Genomic DNA, 18,751 nt, shown 5'->3' on the forward strand with positions numbered 1-18,751 from the left:
AATTTCTTTATAAATAATTGATTTACTTTTCATTATATTCATTCTTCAAGGGCTATTTCAAAAGTTCTCAAGACTGATAAAAATTGCTACTGTTTAGGAACTTTCTTCTAGTAATTAGGGCCTTCTGACCATGTAAGAGAAAATAGGGAATAAAACAAAAACCTCAGTTTATAATGACTCAGAAAAACTTTCATCCCCATAAAGTAAAGAGATTTTGTAAGAGAGAATGATACAATGTCTTAGGTTCAGTCACTAATTCATCAACATTTTATAGGATCACCGATTATTCTATTTTTCTGAATAAAGATAGATCATTCAATAATACAAGAGCCATCCTCTTGTGAAACTTTAATTTTGGGGGAAAGATAGACAAGAAGTATTATTACATTTGTATGTATTTGTGCTCAGTTGGCTCAGCCGTCTCTTTGTGGCCCCATGTACTGTAGCCAGCCAAGTTTCTCTGTCAATGGAATTTTCTAGGCAAGAATACTAGAGCAGTTTGCCATTTCCTACTCCAGGGATCTTCCTGATCCAGCGATCAAATCCACATATCCTGCATGTCCTGCATTGGCATGTGGATTCTTCACCACTGTGCCACACGGGAAGTCATGTAGATACACGTGTATGTTATATACAACAACGAAAATGATGGGGCACTGGGGAACATGCATCCTTGTTAGTGTTATAAATGCCCATAAGTAGGGATACAAGCAGAGAAGCTGTGGTTTTAAAGAATTAATTAAAAACAAATGAAAAAGGAAAGAGAGAAAGTCAATATCCAAAAGTCCAAATTTCTGAGGATACAAACAATTCTGTAAGGTAGTTCGAATGAGGTGGATGAAACTGAAGCCTATCATACAGAGTGAAGTAAGCCAGAAAGAAAAACACCAATACAGTATACTAACACATATATATGGAATTTAGAAAGATGGTACAATAACCCTGTATGCGAGACAGCAAAAGAGACACAGATGTATAGAACAGTCTTTTGGACTCTGTGGGGTGGGGGAATGATTTGGGAGAATGGCATTGAAACATGTATAATATCATATAAGAAACGAATCGCCAGTCCAGGTTCGATGCAGGATACAGGATGCTTGGGGCTGGTGCACTGGGATGATCTAGAGGGATGGTACGGGGAGGGAGGTGAGAGCAGGGTTCAGGATGGGGAGCACGTGTACACCCGTGGCGGATTCATGTTGATGTATGGCAAAACCAATACAATATTGTAAAGTAATTAGCCTCCAATTAAAATAAATAAATTTAAATTAAAAAAAATACCTAGACCTGAGTGGAGAAAGAGAAAGAGCTTGTCTTCACAGTTTAATAAGCATGAAGCTGCCTCTAAATCCTTCAGTTTAGTTCAGTTCAGTTGCTCAGTCATGTCCGAATATTTGTGACCCCATGAATCACAGCACCCCAGGCCTCCCTGTCCATCACCAACTCCCGGAGTTCACTCAAACTCCTGTCCATCGAGTCGGTGATGCCATCCAGCCATCTCATCCTCTGTTGTCCCCTTCTCCTCCTGCCCCCAATCCCTCCCAGCATCAGGGTCTTTTCCAATGAGTCAACTATTCGCATGAGGTGGCCAAACTATTGGAGTTTCAGCTTCAGCATCAGTCCTTCCAATGAACGCCCAAGACTGATCTCCTTTAGAATGGACTGGTTGGACCTCCTTGCAGTCCAAGGGACTCTCAAGAGTCTTCTCCAACACCACAGTTCAAAAGCATCAATTCTTCGACACTCAACTTTCTTCACAGTCCAACTCTCACATCCATACATGACCACTGGAAAAACCATGGCCTTGACTAGACAGACCTTTGTTGGCAAAGTAATATCTCTGCTTTTCAATATACTACCTAGGTTGGTCATAACTTTCCTTCCAAGGAGTAAGCGTCTTTTAATTTCATAGCTGTAATTACCATCTGTAGTGATTTTGGAGCCCAAAAAACAAAGTCTGACACTGTTTCCACTGTTTCCCCATCTATTTCCCATGAAGTGATGGGACCAAATGCCATAATCTTAGTTTTCTGAATGCTGAGCTTTAAGCCAACTTTTTCCACTCTCTTCTTTCACTTTCATCAAGAGGCTTTTTAGTTCCTGTTCACTTTCTGTCATAGGGGTGGTGGATCTGCATATCTGAGGTTATTAACATTTCTCCCAGCAATCTTGATTCCAGCTTGTGCTTTTTCCAGTCCAGCATTTCTCATGATGTACTCTGCATAGAAGTTAAATAAGCAGGGTGATAATATACAGCCTTGATGTACTCCTTTTCCTATTTGGAACCAGTCTGTTGTTCCATGTCCAGTTCTAACTGTTGCTTCCTGACCTGCATATAGGTTTCTCAAGAGACAGGTCAGGTTGTCTGGTATTCCCATCTCTTTCAGAATTTTCCACAGTTTATTGCGATCCACACAGTCAAAGGCTTTGGCATAGTCAATAAAGCAGAAATAGATGTTTTTCTGGAACTCTCTTGCTTTTTCCATGATCCAGGAGATGTTGGCAATTTGATCTCTGGTTCCTCTGCCTTTTCTAAAACCAGCTTGAACATCTGGAAGTTCATGGTTCACGTATTGCTGAAGCCTGGCTTGGAGAATTCTGAGCATTACTTTACTAGCGTGTGAGATGAGTGCAATTGTGCGGTAGTTTGAGCATTCTTTGGCATTGCCTTTCTTTGGGATTGGAATGAAAACTGACCTCTTCCAGTCTTGTGGCCACTGCTGAGTTTTCCAAATTTGCTGGCATATTTAGTGCAGCACTTTCACAGCATCATCTTTCAGGATTTGAAATAGCTCAACTGGAATTCCATTACCTTCACTAGCTTTGTTTGTTTGATGCTTTCTAAGGCCCACTTTACTTCACATTCCAGCATGTCTGGCTCTAGGTGAGTGATCATACCATCATGATTATCTTGGTCATGAAGCTCTTTTTTGTACAATTCTTCTGTGTAATCTTGCCACCTTTTCTTAATATCTTCTGCTTCTGATAGGTCCATACTATTTCTGTCCTTTATCGAGGCCATCTTTGCATGAAATATTCCCTTGGTATTTCTAATTTTCTTGAAGAGATCTCTAGTCTTTCCCATTCTGTTGTTTTCCTCTATTTCTTTGCATTGATCGCTGAGGAAGGCTTTCTTATCTCTCCTTGCTATTCTTTAGAACTCTGCATTCAGATGCTTATATCTTTCCTTTTCTCCTTTGCTTCTCGCTTCTCTTCTTTTCACAGCTATGCCCTACCTTATATCATCATTTAACGCTTACTTGTACTTATTATTTTTCTCACCTAATATTTCAAGCCTATCTCCCCCAAGATTGTGAGTTCTTGGTGGAGTAAGACAACTTCTAAATCTCTTTTGTATTCCCTCATCACCTGACACCTCTATCAATATAAAGAAGCTCAGTACATGCTTGATAATTCAGTGGTTCCTTAATGTAGAGCAGATAGAAATGCTGAGATTTCATTTTTAAGTATTTATATCTTATAAAATACATACGATGTGAGCTCATTCCAGCAACGTGTGACAACATTTTACATAAAGGAAGGAGTCTCTTCTGGTTTTTGAATAACTGAAATTTGCTACTTATCTTAGAAGTCTGACTGCTGTCTGAGTTTCTGAACCAATCTTCATTCATTACATTAGAGCAACTGCTATAAATTGCAAACATTTGTTTAAAAAAAGAATACCCTCTTTCACATTTTTTCAAATATTAGCTTCTTTAAAAAGTCAGTCCCTGGTACCCCAAATTTGATTTTACTGTCCTTCCTATTTGTTCCTTGAGCAACCTGGTTTAGACGACTCAGTTTAAATGGCTCAACCTTATTCTGGTAAATAGGCGATATATGTTAGGTTAAATAGCAAAAGAATTGGTGATGTCCAACATTCTCCCTAACTGCAAGCTCTTACCAGGAAGTTAATCAGTAAAATAATGCTTGCTATATCTCTTTAATACAATAAAGAGATATGTATGTTGTAGACATTTGTAAAGTAGCATACATTAGGCTGAGAGCATTTGTACCTATTATTTCATTTCATTTCACCCTCAAGAACATTCCTTCCAAATCCAGTGATCTTTTCTACATTCTTCAAGACGCCCATTTCAAGCTCAAGACAATGAAAACTGGAACCCAAAATTATGTTTGTGAAGGGTTCTGGAAAAAATATAAACTACTAACTTATGTTTGTATACTCTACTCATTGAGTCTAAGAATTCCTTGAGAACAAGGGTGGGGAGGTGGGCAATTTATTTAGGGTAGTCTCTTTAGCCTCCTACCTTCATGGTCAGAACATGTTGTGTCCCCAATAAAAGACAAGTTTAAACTAAAGAAGGAGGATCATTCCTTTAGGAAGATTTTCAACAGTAAGGCTACATATATAAGAAAAGGTAGTTTATTTTCCAGCTAAATAAAAACTTTGCTTGCTCTAGTATTTCTCTCCTTCAACTCTTTGTTTAACCAATATTTATAAAAAATATAGCCCATTAATTAAAATCAAGTTCTCTTGCAGACTCTAATATTCTACTTTCTCTTTTTTATTCATCAGTGGCTTTAAAGTCAGCTGTATTTTTGTATTCAAAGTGGAATATATTACCATGTTTATCTTACTATTTGTTGGACATTTTAACAAGCAAACTTGATTCATTATCAAGCTTTTAACAGAAAATGTTCTTGCAGCTGCTGGGTGATCTTGGGAGAATCAGGACTAGCTTGCACAATTAATTTCTGAAGCTTTATACCTGTCAAAGAGAAATAGCAAATGACTTAATGTCTGGAAGAATGTCAGTGTCCAGACTATCATTATCTGCCAGTAAGCAACCTTAGTCTTTTGTTCCAAATGAGGTAAAAATAAAAGATTCTGAATCTCTTTCTACATGTTCCGCTTTTCAGTGATAAAAACTACTAAATTATTGAAGTCTCAGTTGGTTCTATAATGGATATATTTTAAATTGTGTATTCACTTTTATTTAAAATATCATTGTACCCTTACAAATTTAATGGACTTTTAAAAGTCCTTGGAAATGCAGGTTTAGATTTTTTTTGTCATTATTGAGTTATTTGATATTTAATAAGGTGGAATGAAAAGATTTTTATCCGTTTTAAGCAAATGAAGATATAAAAGCTGTTGCCATTTCCCCTGATTCATTATGTAATTGCCATTATACAATGAGAAACAAACTCATCACCAAACATCTTATTTAAACATCCACAGTCAGTTCACAAGCAAACAGAAATGAATTCATGAGTCATATGGAACTGCCGGTTTGGAATCCATCTCCAGAATTCCTTCCGAAATTTGTGAAATCATTCTGGGAAAATCATTTGTGACCTGAACAATGAAAATGGTATGCTGTTGTTAGTTTGGTTTTTCCCTTGGAAAGATATCCTTAGCTTCCTGAGGAGTCTAAAAGCAGCTAAAGTAAAATCAATCCAGGTTGAGTTCTTCACCCCTAAAGCCAGCCCAAAGGCCGGGACTGAACTGTTCAATTATTTCCTTACAAAGAGTTCTCTAATTAAAGTGGCCATTTGTGTATTTCCTTCAAATTTTAAAAATTTCTTTAAATAAAGCTGCCCAGAATTGTTTTCATTGTTGCTGTCAGACTTTATATCTGGCAAGTTGTATTCCCTGCTTCCCTTCAAACATGTTTGTCTCACTACAGTGATCTACTTGGCTACCTTTCAGGCCCTCAAGGTGGACGCACGCATGTCCCACGAGAGCCTGAATAGGTATCAACAGACAAGGAAGTCAAGGCTGTATCAACCCCTCCACCAGAGAATCATGAGTTTAAGGGCCTTTGAAAGTGTGAATCACTCAGTTGTGTTTGCTTTTTTTGCAATCCCAAGGGCTGTAGCCCATCAGTTCATGGAATTCTCCAGACAAGAGTACTGGAGTGGGTTGCTATGCCCTTCTCCAGGGGATCTTCCTGAGCCAGGGATCGAACCCGAGTCTCCTGCATAGCAGGCAGATTCTTTACCATCTGAGCCACCAGAGAAGCCCTGAAGGGCCTTTAAGGACCACCCAGCCCAAGTTTTTGTTGTACAGATGGAAAACTCTGAGGACCAGGTTGATTCAAGCACTTCTGCAAGATCAAGAGTCAATTAGGCAGAAACGATGTTTTCTAAGCCCCGAGATCTGTTGTTTCTAGATCGGTTTGCCCCCAGACCTTTTCCTTGCCATTCTCCTGTTCTACCATGAAGGGCTGACCTCTCCCAGGTTCCATTATCAGCTGACTTCGAAGAGTTTAAGCCACTGGGAGGCAGACTGGTGGAAGACTGGAGGACTGGAGAAAGGCAGAAGCAAAGAGGGTCTTAACAATATCCATGAATGACAAGATCATAATATTTTATCTTCCATCCATGAACATGATGGTGAAAATCAAGATCTGATTTTTACCTCAGAGAAGCAAAACTTCATGTAATAGTTCATCTGAATGAGTAAAGCAGGCCCAGTAGGCACCACAGAGAGTACTCAGCCCACCTAAGGGAGACAGGCTACTGCACAGCTCTAACTACTGTTATGTAACAAAGCTGCCTTATGCTGCCAACAACTCTGTGTTTCTTTTTTCTTAACTCAAATAAGATATCCAGAACTGTAGGTGAAATTTTCTTACATCTGAACGATAGAGAACATTTCATTATTTCTTGTTCATATTCCGTAAGCCAAACACAACCTAGCTGCGGGAGGAACAGGGCAAACAGTTTTTAGTCCGCATCTTAAGCACAACAGCTCACCTGAGGAGGAACTGTGCATTTAAAGTTTTCACAGGGACTTCCCTGGCAGTCCAGTGGTTAAGACTTTGCCTTCGAATGCAGGGCAGGATGTGGGTTCAATCCCTGTCAGGGAGTTAAGATCCCACATGCTTTGTGGCCAAAAAAACAGAACATAAACATGAAGACTTTAAAAATGGTCCACATCAAAATAAAATAAAAAGATAAAATCTTCACAATGAAGTGCAAGGTTAAAACAACTCTGAGTAGTTCCCTTCCTCCCCTGCCCCCCTCTTCGAATGCTTGTTATTTCCTATCATCATTGTATCTTGCTAAATCATCTCAGCACAGGTCCTTAAATAATTCTACTGCACCAGGTATGTTTAATCACGGATCAAGCACAAACCTGCAGAGCTTGTGGGAGTTAAAAGGGCAGCATTTGATAAAGAACATGAAACCGAGTGGCCAAAGAGTAAACAAATCCTGCTGTAACTACATGGCATACCTTTGGTTATTATCTACAAATAAACCTGGTAATGAGGTTTGGGGTTCCTCTTGGTTGCATGTTGATGATAAATTCTCCGAGGAACTGACTCCAACCCATTAAGCAAGCTTGCTCCTGCCACCGTGGGTGTTAATTTGACAGGACACTGTCACATTAAGTAGAACAAACATGTTTTCGCCCAGTCGGCCATCCAGAACCGACATGGCTGTTACTCTAACAACTGGATACTGATTGGAATCACTCACCCCTCCCGACCCTCCACCAGGAGGAGGAGACTAAGCTCAGACTCACTGAGGATTTGCTTCTTGGGCACATATGGGTAACAGGGTAAGGACAGCCACACATTTTAAGCCCTTTAGTTCCCTGTCATTTTCATCCTTCAGACGTTGTGTGTTTCTCATTTTCATCAGTGGGGCAATAGATTCTGAATAAATCACTGTGTTTATTAATTTTATGGATCTAAACATCCATCTTGGAGTGCTGTTGTTTTTAGCATTTACAGCTTTATAAATGCAAAACAGCAGAAGACACAACAAAGGATTATATATATATATATATATACCTAAAAAGAGACTCAGAAAAATTCCTTGAATTTTAAAAAGGAGGGAGGAGGGACTCTTTTTTTAATCTGTGTACCGGGAGACATCTCCTTAGTTTTCAAACGACCAACCCATTTGCCAGATACACTCCTTTCTCTTATTGAAATTTACAGTATTGTGCTAATTTCAGGTGTACAACATGGTGATTTGGGGTTTTTTTTTTTTTTTTCAGATTATATCCCATTACAACTTATTACAAGATATTGGGTAGAATTCCCAATGCTATATAGTAAATCCTTGTTGCTTATCTATTTTATGTAGTTTATGGGATTAACTTTATCATATATGCTCTTAAAGTCTTCCATACATCAGACTCACAGAAGCCAGATCTGACATTTAATTCATTTCTAACTTTTGGTTATATTAAACCTACTAATTACATGTGTACCTAAGATTTAGCAGAGCTGACTTTCACCCAGTAATTGATTTATCGTAGATGAAATTTAACCTGTGCAATCACTAGGCTCTAATTTAACTGTGCCTCTGTGACAACCTGAGCTTATTTTGTGCCCTGCTCTAGAATCTGCTGGTTGAAAGGACCTTAAAGGACATTTATTCAAATTGTTCACCAGTGTCTCTTGTCTGCTGTGGAACATTCCTAAGTGGGAATCTGATATTTTCTTGAACACCTCCAGCAATGGAAAACTCATTATATAAGTTACTACCATAGAGAATTCTATTAAAAAGTTATTCTTTTATTTAAAAAAAATTTTTAAGTAATATTTTTGGAGTGTAATTGCTTTAAAATGTTGTGTTGGTTTTCTCTTTACAGCATAATGAATCAGTGATACATATACATTTATACCCTCCCATTTAGATTTCTTCCCATTTAGGACACCACAGAGCATTAAGTAGAGCTCCCTGTGAGATACAGCATGTTCTCATTATTTATCTATTTTATGTGTGTGTGTGCTCAGTCCTTTTAGTCATGTCCAACTCTTTGCAACCCTATGGACTGTAGCCTGCCACGCTCCTCTTATCCAGACAAGAATACTGGAGTGAGTTGCCTTGCCCTCCTGCAGAGGATCTTCCTGATCAAAGAATCGAACCCGTGTCTCCTGTGTCTACTGCATTGCAGGCAGATTCTTTACCCACTGAGTCACCTCAGAAGCCCCATCTTATACAGAGCATCAGTAGTATAATAGCCAGGACAGGGAAGCCTGGTGTGCTGCAGTCCTTGGGGTTTTGTTGGACACAAATGAGCAACTGAACAATTAACAAAATCAATAATATATAGGTGTCAATCCCAATCTCCCAATTCCTCCCATCCCATCTTTTCCCTCTTTGTGTTCTTTTACCTGGAAAAATACGTTGGCACAAAGCTTCCACTCCTTGGTTTTAGATCCTCTCACATGGTATAGATCAAATCCCTCTTCTGTATGAAATTCCTTACAATTTTTGAAAATAGATATGGCGTTCTTCTTCTGGCTTCTCTAAACTAAACATACATGATCATTTAGCTGTTTCTCCTAAATGAGGGGCCAGCAAATTGTGGTCTGAGGGCTATATCTAGTCTATCACTTATTTATATAAAAAATTGTCTTAGAACACGTTCATTCATTCATTTACATATTGCCTCATGCTACTGTGGCATAACTAAGTAGCTGTAATAGAGACCTCATGACCCCAAAAAACTGAAAATATTTAATTACCTGATCTTTTATGTATATAAAAAATTTTGCTGACCACTGTCCTACCCCATGGCATGTCCTTTCCCCTCATCATCTTTTCTCTCAAATGCCTTCCAAAGGTATTTGAGACCTTCCAAACCCTGAGAAGCTTGTGTCACTTTTTCTGGATACACTTTCTATTAAAGCCAACAAAAATCCACTGCCTTACAAATATTATCCATATAAAGCACAAAAAATCCTCAGTTAAACCAGTGAGATTAGCTCTATTTGTGGTAGAAAAATATGTTTTTATAGTTTTTCTTCAAATCTATTTCTATTTTAACGTATCACTGAGTCTTTAAAATATATTTTTGAGTACCTAGTTTTGCACAGTATTATTCTAGACATTGTATGAGTTGCTAAATAAGCTGGAGCCATTCCTCACAAGAGCTCATGTGATGCTGTATAGAGGAAACATTTATAAAATAACTTACTTTGTTTCCTTTTCTCCCTTCTTTAGATAGCTGCTCCACTATGACAGGGCGCTTTGTACTACGATCTCTCCCCAGTGCCAATAGCAGCGCCTGGCACAGAGTAGATGCTCAGAAAACATTGGTTTGAAGAGGGAATTAATTAGAAGAGGAAGACAAAATATCAACATCTAACTATCAAATTATGTGTTAAAGACTGTATGAAAAATAGGAATTCTTGGGTAGAGATAGATCAACACAGAGCTGGAGGGTAACCTAGTCATGTACTCTAACTTCTCTAGAAGTAGAAATCCTGTTTGTAGTTTCCAGATTAATATTTCTCACCTGCATCAGAATCTTCTACTTTACTTATCGAAAACAAGAGATTCCTGGTACCAGCCACTGACGTACTAAATCAGAATCTCTGGATGCCAAGCCCAGCTATGAACATTTGCAGCAAGCAGTACAAGAGAGTCTCTTGAACCTTCAAATTTGAAAGCTACTGATACTACTCTCAACAAAAAGTGACACAATATCTACGTAAGTGACTCTAGCAATAAAGACATCCCACTTTGCTAACTTAAGTTGCTGGGGAAAATTAGCTATCAAGCTGCAATCACCTTCTATAATTTCCCATCATTTGTCCCAGTTGCATCCTTTAGAGATGTATGGAACAAATTGTCTTTTTTTTTTTCTCTTCCGCATGACAAACTTTAAAATGTGTGAAGAGTCCTATGAGGTTTTTTTTTTCCTTAAAACTAACCAGTTTTTAGATGCTTTCACTTTTGATTTTGTTGTTCATTGGCAGGCCTATCCAATGTTTATTGGTTACTCCAAGATTTTCAGTTTGCTGTCAGAGGAAACTAGCATCCAGGACACGGAGTAAGTGGGTCAAGAATCCACAGACAAAGCGTTCTTCCTTCCACTCCAAGCAAAACAATCCACTACTGCCCGCTTCTCATCCTACCTGAAAGCACACTGTGTGCCTCCCACTCGAGCCCTGATGTTGAATCTCAACAGACTCATTGGAAAGAGACAAGAGGAACCTGGCTCATAACTCATGGATGCCAGCCTCCACAGTGTTCTTGGCACTCTGCTGATAAGTTCCACATAGTTCAAAGTTGTTGTTTTTTGTTTTGTTTTGCTTGTAAATGTATCTCCCAGAACAGACTAGTGTAATGGTCAAGCGGTAAGTCCGAAGCAAACTTAACCACTAATTAGCTTTGCAGCCTTATGTGAGTATTGGTTAACCTTTCTTAGCCTCTATTTCTTTGTTCTGTAAAAACAGAGCAGTAAAATCAGGAGTTGATATATATAAAGCATCGAAAATAGTACCTGGTATATGGTGAGTTTTCAGTAAATGTTGGCTACTATTACTACCCTCCTGGTAGAATGAGAATATTACTTTTCAGCAATCCTGTGAGTATTTAAATTTTTATTTATATTCCTGTCTCCACTTGCCAATGAAGAACCTCTATGGCAGGGACCACATTCGACTATTTCTAACTTCAACTCTTCAATGTCCATGAGGGAGAGCTCAAATAATCCAATACTCTATAAATAAATTTTCAGTCTTTTCATTACTTTTGCCAACCCTCTACTTGACGATTCTGGAAAAAAAAAAGACACCATTGTGCCAACCCAATTCTTGGGAACTGTCTTCTTAAATACAGCTTCCTCACCCTTGCCCTTGCTCTTCTGCTGAGTCTGTGTCCCCGTATTACACCTCAGCCTCTAGCTTGGTCTCAGGGTTTTAGTTCTGCACTTGTCTGTGGATATAAGGGTGTATTTTGAGCTTGCTCTCTGAGTCTCTCTGTTTCTGACCCCTAAGAATATCTAGGCTGCCTGTCTTGCAGTCGCTAGAGTCTAGAGTTGCACTTTCTATCGGACATCTGGCCAGCACTCCAGCCATGCCCAGCTTATCACCCCAGAGACGAACAAAGCAGGAGAATGCGAAAGGTGCCATGATACCGGGTTGGCTGTATATCAGTCCGATCTGATCTCATCAAGTCATCTTGGTTTCAATTGTTGAGCTATGCAGATAGACGGTGAGAGTAACACATCACTGATATTTCATTGCATTGTTAGTGATGAATTGTCGATATGACTGATTCAACAAAGCACAGGGTTTATGTAGGTAAGTTCCAGAAAATGTCACTATTGTCAGCTCTGGAGGTCAGAAGAGATGACGATGCTATTGGGTCTTAGCACTGGTGCTGACTTTGACCTCCTTCATCTTTGTGATGGTGGCCCAAGACCTAATCAATCTTAGAATGGGAGTGTGATGCTTTACACAGAAGAGGCTGGCGCAATCCAGCTGAGTGGGTGGGTTGATGGAAAGTGAGTCTGGCATTGCTGAGTTCAAATGGAATTAAGGATTCATGAGAGTGCTGTGCCGGCAGGCAGGCAGAGAGCTCGGGTGAATATAGAATGAGTCACAAGGGAGACCCAGCTGGGCTCCACGTCCCAAATAAGCAAGGAATTGCTTTTTGATGATGCCAAACTATAAATATCCTCACCTCAGAAAACCAGGTTCTCTTTTTACAACATCAGGAATGAGCAAAGAAAACTACAAGGCCAAGTACGTACATTATAGACAGCCATAACGTTTTCCATAAATAATGTTGCCACTTCCAAGCCATTCTTGAAAAAAAATTGAACTTATTTTTCCTAAGCTGTTATTTTGATGGTATTTTAATCATACTAAAAGTCATGGATAGAATTCAGACAAATCCCATTTCTGTGGGCCACTTACCAGGTGGTGAAATTAAACGAATTTTCCCTGGTCCTACTCTGAGTTTGGCTATGGGATTTCTGACACTTTAGTCTCACATATCATAAAAACGACAGTGTGATTTAGGATTTCCCATAGTGCTTGTCCCACTAGCCCCTTACATTCTAGAATTTCATTCTTTCCTCAACTGAGGACAGAAAGCAGAAAGATAGCAATTGTATTTTTGCCAGAATTTTCTTTTTTTTTTTTTTTTCAGAATTTTTTTGAAAGCACTGAAAAGAATGTGCTCAGAATCCTAGGGTTTTGAATCTTTGACACTGCTGAGCTGGTAGAGTAGCTCTCATAGAATCCTCACTGCAGGACTTCAAAATTCATGCAGATCTTGCTCACAGCCTAGGAAGGTGCTAAGTGCAGGATCTTCAAGATCCATCCAATTCTACTTAGGGCAGGGAAGCCCCATTTTCAGCAACACAGCGCCCAAATTACTTGCCAAAATAGAGGAACCTGAAATCCTGCTTATAATCCAATCCTGTTCTGCATCCATCATGTGCCAGGAGGAAATGGCACGCCTTAACATGAGCTATGTGTGTGAATGCTCTAATTACATACAGAGACGCATACATCCATAAATCTGGTAAAACACTGTAGTCTCACCATTGCAGCTTTCAATATAATGTGTCAAACAAAGGGAAATAAACAAGATCTAATTTAGGGGGAATAAATTATGCATGGAGGGGCCTGGATCAACATGGCTGTACTCGAATATTTGGAAGCTGATTAAACCAAAGCAGGTCTGAGCTTTGGACTACGTGACCAGAATTTTATTAAAGTCGACTGTGCATTCTCAGGGCAGAACTCATTTGCTTTCTCTGATCTCTTCCAGTTTCTGACTGTTCTCTCTGTGGTTGTTTGTGGACTCAAGGGAAGGAGGCAGTGCTGCTGGCTACTTGATGTTCCTATCTGTACAAACATCTACTAAAAAAAATTCCAGTACCCTACCAGACAAATGCAAATAAAGTATTATCTATTTGATTAATCACAGCAATATCATGGAACATTCATCTTCTATGAAAAAGAATCATTGGCTTTCTAGAATTTTCTAGGCATTGTCATTGTTTTCCTCATTTTCATGGTAATGCAAAGAAAAACTATGTTATACAAATCTAATACTTCCCTTTTCCTTAGATGTAATTTACACCATGTAAACTTAACTCCCCTTCAATACTTTAAAACTGCACTGTATCTCCTCACCGGGGATTTTTATTACATAAATAAAGCACTCTCAGATTGTAAATGTAAGTATATATATTTTCTCTTCTCTGAAAAGAATTACAACTTGTAATGTGTAATAGTGATATATTTTTTTTAAATTTTTTCTCACAATGTGTCTGTACATTAGAATTAGGTTTTGGCCTTACTGAAGTCTATCTGTGAATGTCACGTATATTAACGGAAAAAAATTGTTAATTTTGTGCCTTAGAATAAAAGAACCTGAAAATGGTTTGGATCTAGGCATAAAAATAACAGAAATGTTAATATCTAAGAAAGTGAATCTGGCAGAAAGTGAAGAAGAACTAAAGAGCCTCTTGATGAAAGTGAAAGAGGAGAGTGAAAAAGTTGGCTTAAAGCTCAGCATTCAGAAAACTAAGATCATGGAATCTGGTCCCATCACTTCATGACAAGTAGATGGGGAAACGGTGGAAACAGTGGCTGACTTTATTTTGGGGGGCTCCAAAATCACTGCAGATGGTGATTGCAGCCATGAAATTAAAAGACGCTTAACCTTGGGAAAAAAGTTATGACCAACCTAGACAGCATATTAAAAAGCAGAGACATTACTTTGTCAACAAAGGTCTGTCTAGCCAAGGCTGTGGTTTTTCCAGTGGTCATGTATGGATGTAAGAGTTGGACTATAAAGAAATCTGAGTGCAGAAGAATTGATGTTTTTGAACTGTGGTGTTGGAGAAGACTCCTAAGAGTCCCTTGGACTTCAAGGAGATCCAACCAGTCCATCCTAAAGAAAATTAGTCCTGAGTGTTCATTAGAAGGACTAATGTTAAAGCTGAAACTCCAATACTCTGGGCACCTGATGCAAAGAACTGAGTCATTTGAAAAGACCCTGATGCTGGGAAAGATCTAGGGCAGGAAGACAAGGGGACAACAGAGGATGAGATGGTTGTATGGCATCACTGACTCAATGGACATGGGTTTGGGTGGACTTTGGGAGTTGGTGATGGACAGGGGGGCCTGGTGTGCTGTGGTTCATGGGGTCGCAAAGAGTCGGACACGACTGAGCAACAGAACTGAACTGAACTGAAGAAAGTGAATGGAATATCAAAGTAGCACCAAAGGCCTTGAGATTTAGCAAAAGGAAGAAAAAAGCCTCTCCTTCAGTATGGCATTTATAGGTTCAAGCTTATTTGACCACCATGTGGCCTCAGTCTGTCTTCTCAGCTCTTCCTCCCCTCTCTATTCCTTGCACCAACCTACAATTCTATACCTATCTGGCAAGTCTCAATGTTTTGGAAGTCCTAGACATGTCAACCAGAGAAGAAAAAGAAGCAAAAGGAATCCAAATTGGAAAAGAAGTGTCACTGTTTGCAAATGACATGATACTCAGCATAAAAATCCTAAAGATGCTATCAGAAAACTACTAGAGCTGATCAATGATTTCAGAAAAACTGCAGGATACAAAATTATTACACAGAAACCTATTGCATTTCTATTAATAGACAGTAGCAATTCAGTTCAGTTCAGTTCAGTCGCTCAGTCGTGTCCAACTGTTTGCGACCCCATGAACCGCAGCAAGCCAGGCCTTCCTGTCCATCGCCAACTCAGTTCACTCAGACTCACATTCATCGAGTCAGTGATGCCATTCAGCCATCTCATCCTCTGTCGTCCCCTTCTCCTCCCGCCCCTAATCCCTCCCAGCATCAGAGTCTTTTCCAATGAGTCAACTCTTCCCATGAGGTAGCCAAAGTACTGGAGTTTCAGCTTTAGCATCATTCCTTCCAAAGAAATCCCAGGGCTGATCTCCTTCAGAATGGACTGGTTGGATCTCCTTGCAGTCCAAGGGACTCTCAAGAGTCTTCTCCAACACCACAGTTCAAAAGCATCAATTCTTTGGTGCTCAGCCTTCTTCACAGTCCAACTCTCACATTCATACATGACCACAGGAAAAACCATAGCCTTGACTAGATGGACCTTTGTTGGCAAAGTAATGTCTCTGCTTTTCATTTTTTATTTATTTATTTATTTTAAATTTTATTTTATTTTTAAACTTTACAATATTGTATTGGTTTTACCTGAATCCACGACAGGTATACATGTGTTCCCTATCCTGAACCCTCCTCCCTCCCCATACCATCCTTCTGGGTCGTCCCAGTGCACCAGCCCCAAGCATCCAGTATTGTGCATCGAACCTAGACTGCGGACTTGTTTCATATATGATATTATACGTATTTCAATGCCATTCTCCCAAATCATCCCACCCTCTCCCTCTCCCACAGAGTCCAAAAGACTGTTCTATACATCAGTGTCTCTTTTGCTGTCTCGTATACAGGGTTATTGTTACCATCTTTCTAAATTCCATATATATGCGTTAGTATACTGTATTGGTGTTTTTCTTTCTGGCTTACTTCACTCTGTATAATAGGCTCCAGTTTCATCCACCTCATTAGAACGGATTCAAATGTATTCTTTTTAATGGCTGAGTAATACTCCATTGTGTATATGTACCACAGCTTGCTTATCCATTCATCTGCTGATGGACATCTAGGTTGCTTCCATGTCCTGGCTATTATAAACAGTGCTGTGATGAACATTGGGGTACATGTGTCTCTTTCCCTTCTGGTTTCCTCAGTGTGTATGCCCAGCAGTGGGATTGCTGGATCATAAGGCAGTTCTATTTCCAGTTTTTTAAGGAATCTCCACACTGTTCTCCATAGTGGCTGTACTAGTTTGCATTCCCACCAACAGTGTAAGAGGGTTCCCTTTTCTCCACACCCTCTCCAGCATTTATTGCTTGTAGACTTTTGGATCGCAGCCATTCTGACTGGTGTGAAATGGTACCTCATTGTGGTTTTGATTTGCATTTCTCTGATAATGAGTGATGTGGAGCATCTTTTCATGTGTTTGTTAGCCATCTGTATGTCTTCTTTGGAGAAATGTCTATTTAGTTCTTTGGCCCATTTTTGATTGGGTCATTTATTTTTCTGGAATTGAGCTGTAGGAGTTGCTTGTATATTTTTGAGATTAGTTGTTTGTCAGTTGCTTCATTTGCTATTATTTTCTCCCATTCTGAAGGCTGTCTTTTCACCTTGCTTATAGTTTCCTTTGCCTCTGCTTTTCAATATGCTGTCTAGGTTGGTCATAACTTTTCTTCCAAGGAGTGAGCGTCTTTTAATTTTACGGCTGCAATCACCATCTGCAGTGATTTTGGAGCCCAGAAAAATAAAGTCAGCCACTGTTTCCACTGTTTCCCCATCTATTTGCCATGAAGTGATGGGACCGGATGCCATAATCTTAGTTTCCTGAATGCTGAGCTTTAAGCCAAGTTTTCTACTCTCCTCTTTCACTTTTATCAAGAGGCTCTTTAGTTCCTCTTCACTTTCTGCCATAAGGGTGGTGTCATCTGCATATCTGAGGTTATTAACATTTCTCCCAGCAATCTTGATTCCAGCTTGTGCTTCCTCCAGCCCAGCATTTCTCATTATGCACTCTGCATATAAGTTAAATAAGCAGGATGACAATACACAGCCTTGACATACTCCTTTTCCGATTTGGAACCAGTCTGTTGTTCCATGTCCAGTTCTAACTGTTGCTTCCTGACCTGCATACAGGTTTCTCAAGAGGCAGGTCAAGTGGTCTGGTATTCCCATCTCTTTCAGAATTTTCCACATTTATTATGATCCACACAGTCAAGGGCTTTGGCATAGTCAATAAAGCAGAAATAGATGTTTTTCTGGAACTCTCTTGCTTTTTCCATGATCCAGCAGATGTTGGCAATTTGATCTCTGGTTCCTCTGCCTTTTCTAAAACCAGCTTGAACATCTGGAAGTTCACAGTTCATGGATTGTTGAAGCCTGGCTTGGAGAATTTTAAGCACTACTTTACTAGCGTGTGAGATGAGTGCAATTGTGAGGTAGTTTGAACATTCTTTGGCATTGCCTTTCTTTGGGATTGGAATGAAAACTGACCTTTCCCAGTCCTATGGCCACTGCTGAGCAATGGAGGATCAAAAAGAGAAATTTAGGAAACAATCCCATTTACCATTGCATCAAAAAGAATAAAATACCTAAGAATAAACCTACCTAAGAAGGCAAATGACATGTACTCTGAAGACTATGACACTGATGAAAGAAATAAAAAATGACATAAATGGAAAGATATATCATGTTCTTGGGTTGGAAGAATCCATATGGTCAAAATGATTATACTACCCAAGGCAATCTACAGTCAGTGCAATCTCTACCAAATTACCAAAGGCATTTTTCACATAACTAGAATAATTTGTTTAATTTATATGGAAACACAAAAAGCCCCAAATAGCCAAAACAATCAAAAGAAAGAAAAACTACAGTACATGGGGTCTCAAAGAGTTGGATACGATTTAGCCACTAAATAACAACAAATATTAATATATATGTACAAGGCTATGTATATGTGTATCTCTATCTACCAAATCAGGCACTGATAAGTGCTGAGAAATGAAGAATTTAAAACATATTAATATGTTCCTCTGTTGATGGACATTTAGTTTGCTTCCTGGCTGTTGTAGATAGTGCTCCAATGAAGTTGAAGAGGTCGGAGTAAAAGAAATGAATTACTAGGGCCTTGCTGACTACTGTAAGTGCTTGACTTTGAATGTGATGAGGAACTGTTGGAGGAACTAAAGAGAAAGAGTGAAAAGATCTGATTCAACATTTTGGAATGAGCACTGAAACAGCTGGGTTGAGAACACACAGGAGATACAATGTGTACGAGACAGCAAAAGAGACACTGATGTATAGAACAGTCTTATGGACTCTGTTGGAGAGGGAGAGGGTGGGAAGATTTGGGAGAATGGCATTGAAACATGTATAATATCATGTATGAAACGAGTTGCCAGTCCAGGTTTGATGCACGATACT

The sequence above is a fragment of the Bos mutus genome, chromosome 29, assembly GCF_027580195.1.
Source record: "Bos mutus isolate GX-2022 chromosome 29, NWIPB_WYAK_1.1, whole genome shotgun sequence".
NCBI classification, from domain to species: Eukaryota; Metazoa; Chordata; class Mammalia; order Artiodactyla; family Bovidae; genus Bos; species Bos mutus.